Consider the following 12,907-nt stretch of genomic DNA (forward strand, 5'->3'; position numbering starts at 1 on the left):
CGAGTACTCCGAGCATGCGTGACCAACTGGCAAATGTCTTCACTCACATTTTCAACATGTCCCTGACTGAATCTGTAATACCAACATGTTTCATGCAGACCACCATAGTGCCCAAGAACACTAAGTAAACCTGCCTAAATTACTATCGACCCATAGCACTCACATCTGTAGCCATGAAGTGCTTTGAAAGGCTGAACACCCTTATCCCAGAAACCCAAGACCCCACTCCAAAAGCATACCGTGCAAACAGTTCTCGATTGCACTCCACACTGCCCTTTCCCACCTGGACAAAAGGAACACCTATGTGAGAATGCTATTCATTGACTACAGCTAGGCATTCAACACCAGAGTGCCCTCAAAGCTCATCACTAAGCTAAGGACCCTGGGACTAAACACATCCCTCTGCAACTGGATCCTGCTCTTCCTGACAGGCCAACCCAGGTGGTAAGGGGAAGCTTACAAAACATCCGCCACACTGATCGTCAACACGTGGGCCCTCAGGGGTGCGTGCTCAGTCCCCTCCTGTACTCCCCCTTCACTCATGACTGCACGGCCAGGCACGACTCAACGCCATCATTAAGTTAGCTGATGACAACAGTGGTAGGCCTGATCACCAACAACGACGAGACAGCCTATAGGGAGGTCAGAGACCTGACCGTGTGGTGCAAGGACAACAACCTCTCCCTCAACGTGATCAAGACAAAGGAGATAATTGTGGACTACAGGAAAAGGAGGACCGAGCACGCCCCCATTATCATCGACGGGGCTGTAGTGGAGCAGGTTGAGAACTTCAAGTTCCTTAGCATCCACATCACCAACAATGTAACATGGTCCAAGCACACCAAGACAGTCAGACTAAAAAGACTTGGCTTGGGTCCTCAGATCCTCAAAAGGTTCTACAGTTGCACCATCGAGAGCACTGTGACGGGTTGCATAACTGCCTGGTAAAAGAAAATGATGCGCTCACACACAATCACCAACGTACCTGCAGCTGGTAGTGTACAGCAAACTGCAGCCAGCACTGAAACACATCACACAGCTAGTTCAGCTTTTCTAACCTTGGTCAGTCTCATCGCAATTCTTTACAGAAGAGTAGTGTACAGCATATACAGTAAGTATATAAATAATGTACAGTATATAGTATGGTACTGCGTATAGACAGACATGGGACATCACCTAGTCCTCAGATAATACAGGATGCTGTATATTAGACCTGGGTCATACTGTTGATATTGGACTTCAATTTCTTTCTATACAAACTGATTTAGAAACTTCTGGAAAATACTGGAATGTATATTTTAAACACCCTCAAATACATATTTTGTTACAAGTCAGTCAGTATACTCACAGGTGAACGCAGTCAGTCTGACAAGGAGCATGATGCTGGATACAGGTGTGGTAGTAGCTGGTTCAGTTGTAGTAGTAACAAGTAAGATGTTACAGATGGTCACCTGGACAAATACACTTAACATTTATTGATACTTGCAAAGAACAGATCCTTGTTTACAAAGCATCAACCAGGAACACAAAGCACAGCAGATTAGCAGTCAACTCGGCAACACAGAACTAAAATCTCAGGCCAGCTCAAACCACATGTACTGTGTGACGGTGCCGTCCTCCCGTTACGCAATCACCACAGCGTGAAGCCCATTTTAGTTATCGTTGGGTTTTATTTTCTCTGGGTGTCAATCTACCTGTGATTATGTCACGTAATACAGTTTCAGTAAAAAGTTTAGTTAAATCTAATTAACCAGTGCTTAATTTTGCTGACTGGCACCCTCCTGTTTTAAACATTAGTTTGGGAACCTTTTTTGCCAGACTCAGTACCTCTCCCAGAATTTCATTTTTATCTTCACTTTTCCCAATGTGAATATTATAATAAAAATATATCAAAGTTAATTCGAGTTACCTCATTGGCAATTCTTCCATACAGGCCATTCCCAATATTTCAAATACAATCACAGGAAAAGACAGGTTGGCTACCAAAATATATTTAATCAGCTTCCAAATATTGTTGTACAATGTAAAAGGAGAGAGATGGTCTTTTGGCAGGAACATGTCAGACATCTCCGGTGAGATTACTGCCCATCATTGGGTGAGTCAGTGACACTGGTAGCTATTTTCAGTGTCACTGACTTGCCAATGAAGCGCAGTACTCTCGCCGGGGATGTCTGACATGTTGTGCAAAACACCATCTCTAGACTAACCGTCCTCATATTGTAGCCTACAATATATGAGTCTCCACACACCTAGGCCAAGGCTATTGATGGATTCAAGACAAGGTGGTTTTTATTGAGCTCAGAGTCAGTTTGTCAGTGTCAAAGTAGCCGGTCATTGTGATCATTTGTGCACTATTAAAGATTCTGCCAAAGTCAGTCATGTAAAATTATGCAGAATTGCATTCAATGTATTTATATAAAAGGCCACATTTTCCCAGACCCTAGGCTACAAAAGTGTGTAGTTCTACTCTATGCAACTATACACATGCACAATCTGTTCTCAGAACATTTTGTATTATTCTATACTTAAATCCATAACACTCCATTTAGTATGATAAATCACATATTATATGGTATGAATTAATTTGACAACATCCATCATGATATGAAACATTACAAATTAAAATGCATTTTATGTTACAAATTAGCTAAGGTTAGCTAAAAGGGTTCACTAAAAGGGTTAGGGGATGTGTTAGCTAACATGCTAAGTAGTTGCAAAGTAGCTAAAAAGTAGCCAGTACTTGAAAAAATATTAATTACATTTGCCTTATACACCCACCCTGCCCAACCACCATGCTTACATTTGTCTTAAGTAACCATACTGAATCATTTTAAACTGAGTGTTCCGGATGTACTTTTACTACGTATAGTCTGAGACCAGGCTGCAATGCGATGAAATGCATACAATGCTTTATTATAAAAGTGATACTCCTTCATGCGTTCCGGTACCTCAGAATTCCCCAGGTCACCACCCCCTTCTCGCGCTCACTTTTTTTTCCGGAACCTACCAATTTACCATTTTCATGCGCAGGTCTTCCCATATTCACATAGATGACTACACCATATGTGATTGAATCGCAAGACAGCATTATATTGGTTTTTCATTTCAATAGTACAATCGCAGTTACCATAGATTTACATAATTTACGCCATTTCTTTATTGGACCAATTGCACGTGTACACTTTGATTGTTTCAAGTTATTTGTATTGTTTGCTTATCTCACCCTGAGCTGACTTGTTTCTCCTGCGTCTCTGAAAGGAGCGTGCTCAGGTATTAATGATTATATATCCTATAGCAGACGTCCCCAATTACATTCAGCCGTGGGACGATTTTTCTTTACGGGAATTCTATTAATGCCCCTGGCCTGCGCCCCGGGTGAACCCGGTAAGCGTTGATTGCCTTCGTTTTGAAGGCAATGCCTCCCGGCATTGAGCTGAGTGCCCCAAATTTGGTCGGATGGAGAATTGCACACACCATGCTTACATCACTGGGCCCGTAATCAACCAATCAAACTTTATTGGTATGGTAATATTTACCTAATTTGTCAAATCCTAAAAGAGGGTTAGCAACCTTTTGTTGTTCAATGAACGGGGAGAATTACTGTTGGAAGATGGAAGAAACTGGGGTTTTGTTTGACACTACTAGTGAGTCGAGTGAAGCTAATAGTACAGAAAGTGAGAATGAGTGGGTTACAGTGGCGAAGAAAAAGGTAAACAAGAAAAGTAAAGCTATGTTGGAAAATAGGGAACCACTAGACTCGTTTTTGGTCCTAGTCAGGGTTTTGGATGAATGCTACTTGGGAAATCCGTTCAATGTCTCCAGGAAAATCTGTAATGTGCTGGAAGAAAGTGTGGAGTCGGTGAGAGTCACAAGAAGTGGTGTTATTTTTGTTTATGTCTGTGGAGCAGAAGAAGCTGTGTGTTGAGCAGTGGCGACCCGCCATTCAGGACAGGTGGGGCTCTGAGACCAACATTTTTAGCAACAAATGTATAAATATTTGGGGGCGGGGCTTGCCTGTTTTGCATGTTATTTTGGCATTAATACGTGTCACATGTCAGTTTGAAACAATGTAAACATATATATATAGAGAGTTAATAAAGCTGCATACAATGTTGGGCTGTGGTTCAAACTCAAAGTAGACAGCCCTCGGCTCTTGGGGGAATCCCTGCTGCTTTGTTTGTCTTTGGTCCAAATGATTCGCCAAGCAAGGGAAGTTTGCAACACAAGCCCCTCAGCCCTCGTTTTTTAATGGAGTTTGCGAGTGTACAATTATGTTCACATCGGAGCCTGAAAAGCCCCATAATTCAGTTTGTAAACTTAACCTAAACTTAAGCCTGAACTTAACCTCAACGTCAATATGGAGTCAACATACAAGTGTAAGTAAAAACGAATGTAATTGAAGTTAGAAATTGTGCTACTAATGCACAAACACAAGTTTTTGTTTGGTTAGCTTTTGGAAATTGTAGAAATAAAACATTTTCCTCCTTCAGAAGTAGCTAAGCAGGCTAATGTTAGTTAGCAAATTAATTTGCAAGCTATCATACAGTAGGTGTATATTAATAATTATGTAGTTAATGAGTAGACATGCAATCATATAAAGCACCCACAAGCTACCGGTGGCTGAAAACACAATCATTGCGGGATGAACAGCCGATGAATTTCCGGGCAGAGGCGGTCCATTTAAAAATCATTCCTTCTTCCCTCGCCCTTTGCCCTGCAAGTGTATACTCGTCAGACGTCTTGATACCTCATCAGAACTGCCCACTTAATTTGAGGGCTGGGGGATAGGGTATGTCTTGTAAGTGTTTGGAATGCAGCCATGGTCTCGTTTTTTTGAGTAAGGCAAGTCAAAAATGCAGGAGTTTCAGCCTAGCTCAGTGCTTTCTGTGGTGGTGGGGCTGGACAGCAGAAGATAGGAGCATTGTGCCGTGATTGGCTCAGTGTTCTGTCACTCATGGGATCCTTACGCAATAGCCAAGCGTAAGTCCTTAGAAAGGGTAGACATCCAACATTTCAGCCAGTGTGCGGGGCACTGGTTAGTCAGTACAGTATCTTTGATTGGACTGATCATATCAACATCTTATTTTCACAATCTTAATTGTGAAATGATGAAGAGAAATATAGATAAAACATATCGGTGCTCATCGGCCATTGGACATAAACATTACACAACCATTTGGAGATCGCAAATTCAACAATGAGTGGTTTGTAAGGAATTGGTGACAGTGCCTAACTGCAAGCGTTGCAGCTGGGAAGTCGGGAATAAACAGCTCAAACTGGGAAAATATATTTTGAACCTTCATTCAACTCAGAATTGTAAATCTGTCATCTTTCTCTTTGCTGACAAAATTTGTCCACAAGGACAGCCGCGCCATTTTCCTGTTCAAGCATATCACAACAAGTGAGTCCAAAAAGGTCTTATGCTGCTTCATAAATGATGTACTGTAGGATACCAGAGAGATATCTCTCTTGTAGCTAAGAAACTAATACTAAGTGTATGTTGTGTAGTAAGCTGTTAGTAGCCCATGTGCCTCACCCTAATAATTTGGTCTATTTTCACCAACGTGGTATTGTAAACACATTGTTCCTGGCCGGTGTGTGCTTGTTTACTAAATTATTTTGTACAGCTCTGACAGTGCTACTGATAGTAGTGATGGCGCTTGTTTTTTTGTAAGGCTCTAAATGAGGCTGAATTAACTGTTTCACTGCCCTACATGGCTCTCAAATCAACATGTAGCATTTTACTCTCCCTTGGTTGATGAGAAGCCTTCACTGGTCTTGGTGGCTCTACTACCAAATCAAATCAAATCAATTTTATTTGTCACATACACATGGTTAGCAGATGTTAATGCGAGTGTAGCGAAATGCTTGTGCTTCTAGTTCCGACAATGCAGTAATAACCAACAAGTAATCTAGCTAAACATTCCAAAACTAAAAACTACTACCTTATAGACACATGTGTAAGGGGATAAAGAATATGTACATAAAGATATATGAATGAGTGATGGTACAGAGCGGCATAGGCAAGATACAGTAGATGTTATTGAGTACAATATATACATATGAGATGAGTATGTAAACAAAGTGGCATAGTTAAAGTGGCTAGTGATACATGTATTACATAAAGATGCAGTAGATGATATAGAGTACAGTATATACGTATACATATGAGATGAATAATGTAGGGTATGTAAACATTATATTAGGTAGCATTGTTTAAAGTGGCTAGTGATATATTTTACATCATTTCCCATCAATTCCCATTATTAAAGTGGCTGGAGTTGAGTCAGTGTGTTGGCAGCAGCCACTCAATGTTAGTGGTGGCTGTTTAACAGTCTGATGGCCTTGAGATAGAAGCTGTTTTTCAGTCTCTCGGTCCCTGCTTTAATGCACCTGTACTGACCTCGCCTTCTAGATGATAGCGGGGTGAACAGGCAGTGGCTCGGGTGGTTGTTGTCCTTGATGTTCTTTATGGCCTTCCTGTGACATCGGGTGGTGTTGGTGTCCTGGAGGGCAGGTAGTTTGCCCCCGGTGATGCGTTGTGCAGACCTCACTACCCTCTGGAGAGCCTTACGGTTGTGGGCGGAGCAGTTGCCGTACCAGGCGGTGATACAGCCCGACAGGATGCTCTCGATTGTGCATCTGTAGAAGTTTGTGAGTGCTTTTGGTGACAAGCCAAATTTCTTCAGCCTCCTGAGGCTGCGCCTTCTTCACGATGCTGTCTGTGTGGACCAATTCAGTTTGTCTGTGATGTGTACGCCGAGGAACTTAAAACTTACTACCCTCTCCACTACTGTTCCATCGATGTGGATAGGGGGGTGTTCCCTCTGCTGTTTCCCGAAGTCCACAATCATCTCCTTAGTTTTGTTGAAGTTGAGTGTGAGGTTATTTTCCTGACACCACACTCCGAGGGCCCTCACCTCCTCCCTGTAGGTCGTCTCGTCGTTGTTGGTAATCAAGCCTACCACTGTTGTGTCGGCTGCAGTGAAGGAGAGTCCGCCTGTTTTGGTTGCAGGCCGTGTCAGTGGCACTGTATTGTCCTCAAAGCGGGCAAAAAGTTATTTAGTCTGCCTGGGAGGAAGACATCCTGGTCCGTGACGGGGCTGGTTTTCTTTTTGTAATCCGTGATTGACTGTAGACCCAGCCACATACCTCTTGTGTCTGAGCCGTTGAATTGAGATTCTACTTTGTCTCTATACTGACGCTTAGCTTGTTTGATTGCCTTGCGGAGGAATAGCTACACTGTTTGTATTCGGTCATGTTTCCGGTCACCTTGCCCTGATTAAAAGCAGTTGTTCGAGCTTTCAGTTTCACGCGAATGCTGCCATCAATCCACGGTTTCTGGTTTGGGAATGTTTTAATCGTTGCTATGGGAACGACATCTTCAACGCACGTTCTAATGAACTCGCTCACCGAATCAGCGTATTCGTCAATGTTGTTGTTTGATGCAATACGAAACATATCCCAGTCCACGTGATGGAAGCAGTCTTGGAGTGTGGAATCAGATTGGTCGGACCAGCGTTGAACAGACCTCAGCGCGGGAGCGTCTTGTTTTAGTTTCTGTCTGTAGGCAGGGATCAACAAAATGGAGTCGTGGTCAGCTTTTCCGAAAGGAGGCGGGGCAGGGCCTTATATGCGTCGCGGAAATTAGAATAGCAATGATCCAAGGTTTTTCCAGCCATGGTTGCGCATTCGATATGCTGATACAATTTAGGGAGTCGTGTTTTCAGATTAGCCTTGTTAAAATCCCCAGCTACAATGAATGCAGCCTCAGGATATATGGATTCCAGTTTGCAAAGAGTCAAATAAAGTTTGTTCAGAGCCATCGATGTGTCTGCTTGGGGGGGAATATATACGGCTGTGATTATAATCGAAGAGAATTCCCTTGGTAGATAATGCGGTCGACATTTGATTGTGAGGAATTCTAAATCAGGTGAACAGAAGGACTTGAGTTCCTGTATGTTGTTGTGGCCACACCACGTCTCGTTAACCATGAAGCATACGCCCCCGCCCCTCTTCTTACCAGAAAGATGTTTGTTTCTGTCGGAGCGAAGCGTAGAGAAACCAGCTGGCTGCACCGACTCCGATAGCGTCTCTCCAGTGAGCCATGTTTCCATGAATCAAAGAACGTTACAGTCTCTGATGTCCCTCTGGAATGCTACCCTTGCTCGGATTTCATCAACCTTGTTGTCAAGAGACTGGACATTGGCGAGTAGAATGCTAGGGAGTGGCACGCGATGTGCCCGTCTCCGGAGCCTGACCAGAAGACCGCTTCGTTTCCCCCTTTTACGAAGTTGTTTTTTTGGGTCGCCGGCTGGGATCCATTCCGTTGTCCTGGGTGAAAGGCAGAACACAGGATCCGCTTCGCGAAAGTCATATTCTTGGTCGTACTGATGGTGAGTTGACGCTGCTATTATATTCAGTAGTTCTTCTCGACTGTATGTAATGAAACCTAAGATGACCTGGGGTACCAATGTAAGAAATAACACGTAAAAAAAAAAAAAACTGCATAGTTTCCTAGGAACGCGAAGCGAGGCGGCCATCTCTGTCGGCGCCGGTTTAATGGCTCTGCTGAAAGCCATGTGTAACAGTGGTAAGGTGTTGGGACTCTGCTGTTGGGACAGCTTTATGTAGGCCCTAACAGTTTGTGGGCACCGTTTGTCACCGTTCTAGGGCAATTCATGTATTGTTTAGTGTTGTTGTGTAGTTGCTTTACTGGCATGCACCCACTTTAAGAAATAATCATTTTGGCTTCACTAAGATTTACATGCTAAACTCGCCACTGGTGTTAAGACTCAAAGATATATAATTGGAATGTTTCCTGTATGGATTTTCATAGCAGGGAGGCTATCAAGGGGGTTATTTATTGGGTGGAGCAAGAAATTAAGGCAGAAGATATAACGGAAGACATAGATGGAGTTGTTGGTGCACGCCGATTGACCTGTATGGTGGACGGAGAAAAGAAGTTCACTTCATCCATGCTACTGTTCTTTGATGAAGAGTCTCTCACTTCTCATATAAAGTTAGGATTCATGAGATACCCTGAAGAGCTTTTGTGCACAAGCCTCTTCAGTGTCATGAATGTAAAAGATCTGTCAAGTGTGTGCAGAAGGGAAGAATATCGTATACCAGATGAAGGGAAATTCTGCAAATGTGGAGGTGAACATGTGCCTGAATTCTTGGAGAATGAGGTGGCAAGGGTAAGGAGTGTCCAGTCTCCTATCTGGAGGTGTTGAGAAAATTGGAAGGAACGAGTGGTGGGGAATAAGCAATGGTAGTAGAGCCACCAAGACCAGTGAAGGCTTCTCATCAACCAAGGGATTGTAAAATGCTACATGTTAAAAAGGTGGACTTAGTATTATTTATTGCAATGATCATAAACTGTACAGCACAAGCGAAGAAGAAGTCTAACAAAATTGGAGTCATTGGAGTCAGGGTGGTGAGGTCTGCCCAACGCATCACCGGGGTCAAACTACCTGCCCTCCAGGCCACCTACAGCACCCGATGTCACAGGAAGACTAAAAAGATCATCAAGGACAACAACCACCCGAGCCACTGCCTTTTCACCCCGCTATCGTCCAGAAAGAGTTTTTCTGTCTCAAGGCCCTCAGACTGTTAAATAGTCATCACTAGCACATTAGAGGCTGCTGCCCTATATACATAGACTTGAAATCACTGGCCACTTCAATAATTGGAATACTAGTCACTTTAATATTGTTTGACATTTTGCATTACTCATCTCGTGTGTGTGCGTGTATACTGTATTCTATCCTATTCTACTGTATCTTAGTCTATGCCGCTCTGACATTGCTTGTCCAAATATTGTTATATTCTTAATTCCATTCCTTCCACTCCTTACTTTAGATTGTGGGTATTGTTAGATATTACTTGTTAGATTTGACTGCACTGTTGGAGCTAGAAACACAAGCATTTCGCTACATCTGCAATAATATCTGCTAAATGTGTATGTGACATTTAATTTGACCTATTGGATTTCGAGGTAATTTTATGAGTAAACTAGTGTTATAACTGGAAGTCTACAGGAACAATTAGCATGCTAGCTGTTCCTGGGAAGTAAATAAATAGCCTCATTGCCAAAATCTCAAACTATCCTTTTCGTTTGGAAGAAATTAGTCATTGGGGCTAATTACAAGGGGAGCCTTTTTTTGTTGTTGTGGTTATTCTGTAAAATTCTTAGGTGGGACATTTTTAAATGGTCATTTTCCGGATGGAAAAACAGTTTGTCAACTTAAACGACCAAAACCAGATAGAAAGAATTCAGAAACAATATTGAACTTAATATATTTTGAATAATACCATCTTTGAGAAGGAACAATCCAATGAAAGCTCCACGGTCAGGGCGAATCAGAAATACAAAAAACAGGCATTCAGGGCACATGCTTCTTGATTGTGTTATGCTTGAGCAGAGGAACACAGCATTAGCCATGGCAGAATGCATAGAATTGCAGGATATTATCTTTAAAACTGCAAAATTTTGTCTGCTCAATGAGAAAATGTGTAGAATTGCAGAAAATTTGCTTCATAAAAGCAACATTTTCTACTTTACCCTTCTAGCTATATGGCTGTTCAAGTGTATACTTCCTCTTCCAATGAACTGTGGGGAGGTCAAAATATACAGTATGATGGGGATCCCTGGGTTGCCGGTTTGCCTGAGTGGGGGTCCTTGGGCACAAAGTTTGAAAACCCCTGTATAAAATGGTATAGGCTACTTTCAGTCATTAATTTCTTACTCTCTCTTTCACTCCTCTCTCAAGAGGACCTGAGCCCTAGAAGCATACCTCAGGACTACCTGGCCTGATGACTCCTGGCTGTCCACCTGGTCGTGCTGCTGCTCCAGTTTCAACTGTTCTGCTTGTGGCATAGCACTTTGTGACATCAGCTGACGTAAAAAGTGCTTTAGAAATATATTTTATTGATAAATGTTTCAGGGTTATTTAATCAGCATTTATTAGTATCAATGAATATTACTATAAATAGTTTTTGATGCGATATTGAATTTGGGTTCAGATTTTGTGACTTAGTAAGTAATCTTGAACTCACCAAAATAAATCCTCTGGCTTCAACCTCATGATCAACTCTAAACTTAGATGATCTACTTACCTGGGTGAGTTTTAGTCGGAGTAAAGTATGTGTGTGTTGAAGCTACATTGAAATGTTATTAACTTTTTGTATTACCAGTCATATTGCAACTAATGGAGAATGAGCAAATGATTACGTTAATATTCCCTTCTCCTGAGCAATGTAGCTTTCATCGGTTGCAATTTATGATCCCTTTTTCCTTATCAATGATTTTAATTTGCTGTCAAAATCACCTCCATTAAGGACATTTACTGGAAGACCCTGATCAGACAAGACAATGACACAGTGGATGGGAAATCTATTAAGACTACATTTCTTAATGTTTTTTTACAATACAATTTGAACATGGATCAGTCACATTTTGCCTGATTTAAGTTACATAATAAATTAATCAATGATTCAAATGGAAAACAGATTGTATTTTTGCCTTTGGGTTGTCCCCAAACTTTCTGGTTACACAGCTAGAATGATATTAAGAAAGATTAGACAGTGCAGTCATCAAATTGAAGATTATCCAGGAAGTATATCGGCATTGGAAGCCAAATTGAACTCCCAATGAATGGAGCTGACCCAAACAATGGAAACAGTTGGCTCCGATACTTACAGGTCTCGTTTATGACATCTCCGTCTAATCCCTCTTTCTCTCATTTTTTATTTTTGAACCTTTATTTAACTAGTCAAGTCAGTTAAGTTAATATTCTCCTCACATAAGTCAGGTGATATCAGAAGAGATTTAGGGGAAGAGCTTTCACTGATTCAGATGAACACCCACTTTCACAGTAATTGTCCTCTTACAAAATGTTGATTTATCACCGTCTCTAATGTTCTTGGTATACCGTTTCCTTTTGTGAGATGAAGGAGATGCATGAAATGATGTTTATTGCCTGTTTACATTGAATAATAATTTACCCTCCAATATCCCTGTGTTTTGGCTTTGTTGGTATACCCCAGGTTTTGTGGAGGGAAGACTGTTGGAAAAGCATTCCACATGAAGCTGGTTGAGAGAATCCCAAGAGTGTGCAAAGCTGTCAAGGCAAAGGATGGCTACTTTTGAAGAATCTAAAATATATTTTGATGTAAAACTTTTTTGGTTACATGATTCCATGTGTGTTATTTCATAGTTTTGATATCTTCACTATTATTCTACAATGTTGAAAATAGTACAAATAAAAACCCTTGAGTAGATGTGTCCAACCTGTTGAATGGTACTGTAGATTTGAGCAATAAGGCCTGAGGTGTAGTATATGGCCAATATACCATGGCTAAGGGCTGTTCTTATGTGCGACAGAGCGCCTGAACACAGCCCTTAGACGTGGTATATTGGCCATATATCAAACTCCCGAGGTGCCTTATTGCTAGTATAAACTAATTACCAACGTAGTTATAGCAGTAAAAATAAATGTTGTCATACCCATGGTATACGGTCTGATATACCATGGCTGTCAGCCAATCAGCTTTCAGGGCTCAAACCACCCAGTTTATAATTTATTTTTGACTACTGTAAATATGAACACCCACTGCTTTTTTTGTATGTGTAGACTACCATCTTCTTTGGATGCCAGGTCCTGGTCAATTCTTAATGGACAACTGGAAAGAGTTGAACATTTTCTTCTTCTGTTCATGCTGCTGGATTGGACAGTGAGGAAGTGACAGATACTACAATAACTCAGGTCTGTGTGTAGAGTGCCTTCAGAAAGCATTCATACACCTCGACTTACTCCACTTTGTGTTACAGCCTGAATTCAAAATGGATGACGAAATAAGTCTCACCCATCTACACATTTAATACATTTTTTGCAAATTTATT

General features: G+C 41.6%; 1 long non-coding RNA gene across 1 annotated transcript; it reads right to left on the reverse strand.

Moving 5' to 3' along the window:
* Positions 1–973: 973 nt before the first annotated feature.
* LOC135569868 (uncharacterized) lies at positions 974–3,370 on the reverse strand. The gene is made up of 3 exons (XR_010463298.1): positions 3,224–3,370; positions 1,349–1,451; positions 974–1,021 (listed from the first exon to the last, which is right to left on the reverse strand). It is a non-coding gene; the product is annotated as an uncharacterized LOC135569868 (long non-coding RNA).
* Positions 3,371–12,907: the final 9,537 nt, after the last annotated feature.

Source organism: Oncorhynchus nerka, unplaced genomic scaffold, assembly GCF_034236695.1.
Source record: "Oncorhynchus nerka isolate Pitt River unplaced genomic scaffold, Oner_Uvic_2.0 unplaced_scaffold_1154, whole genome shotgun sequence".
Taxonomy (NCBI): domain Eukaryota; kingdom Metazoa; phylum Chordata; class Actinopteri; order Salmoniformes; family Salmonidae; genus Oncorhynchus; species Oncorhynchus nerka.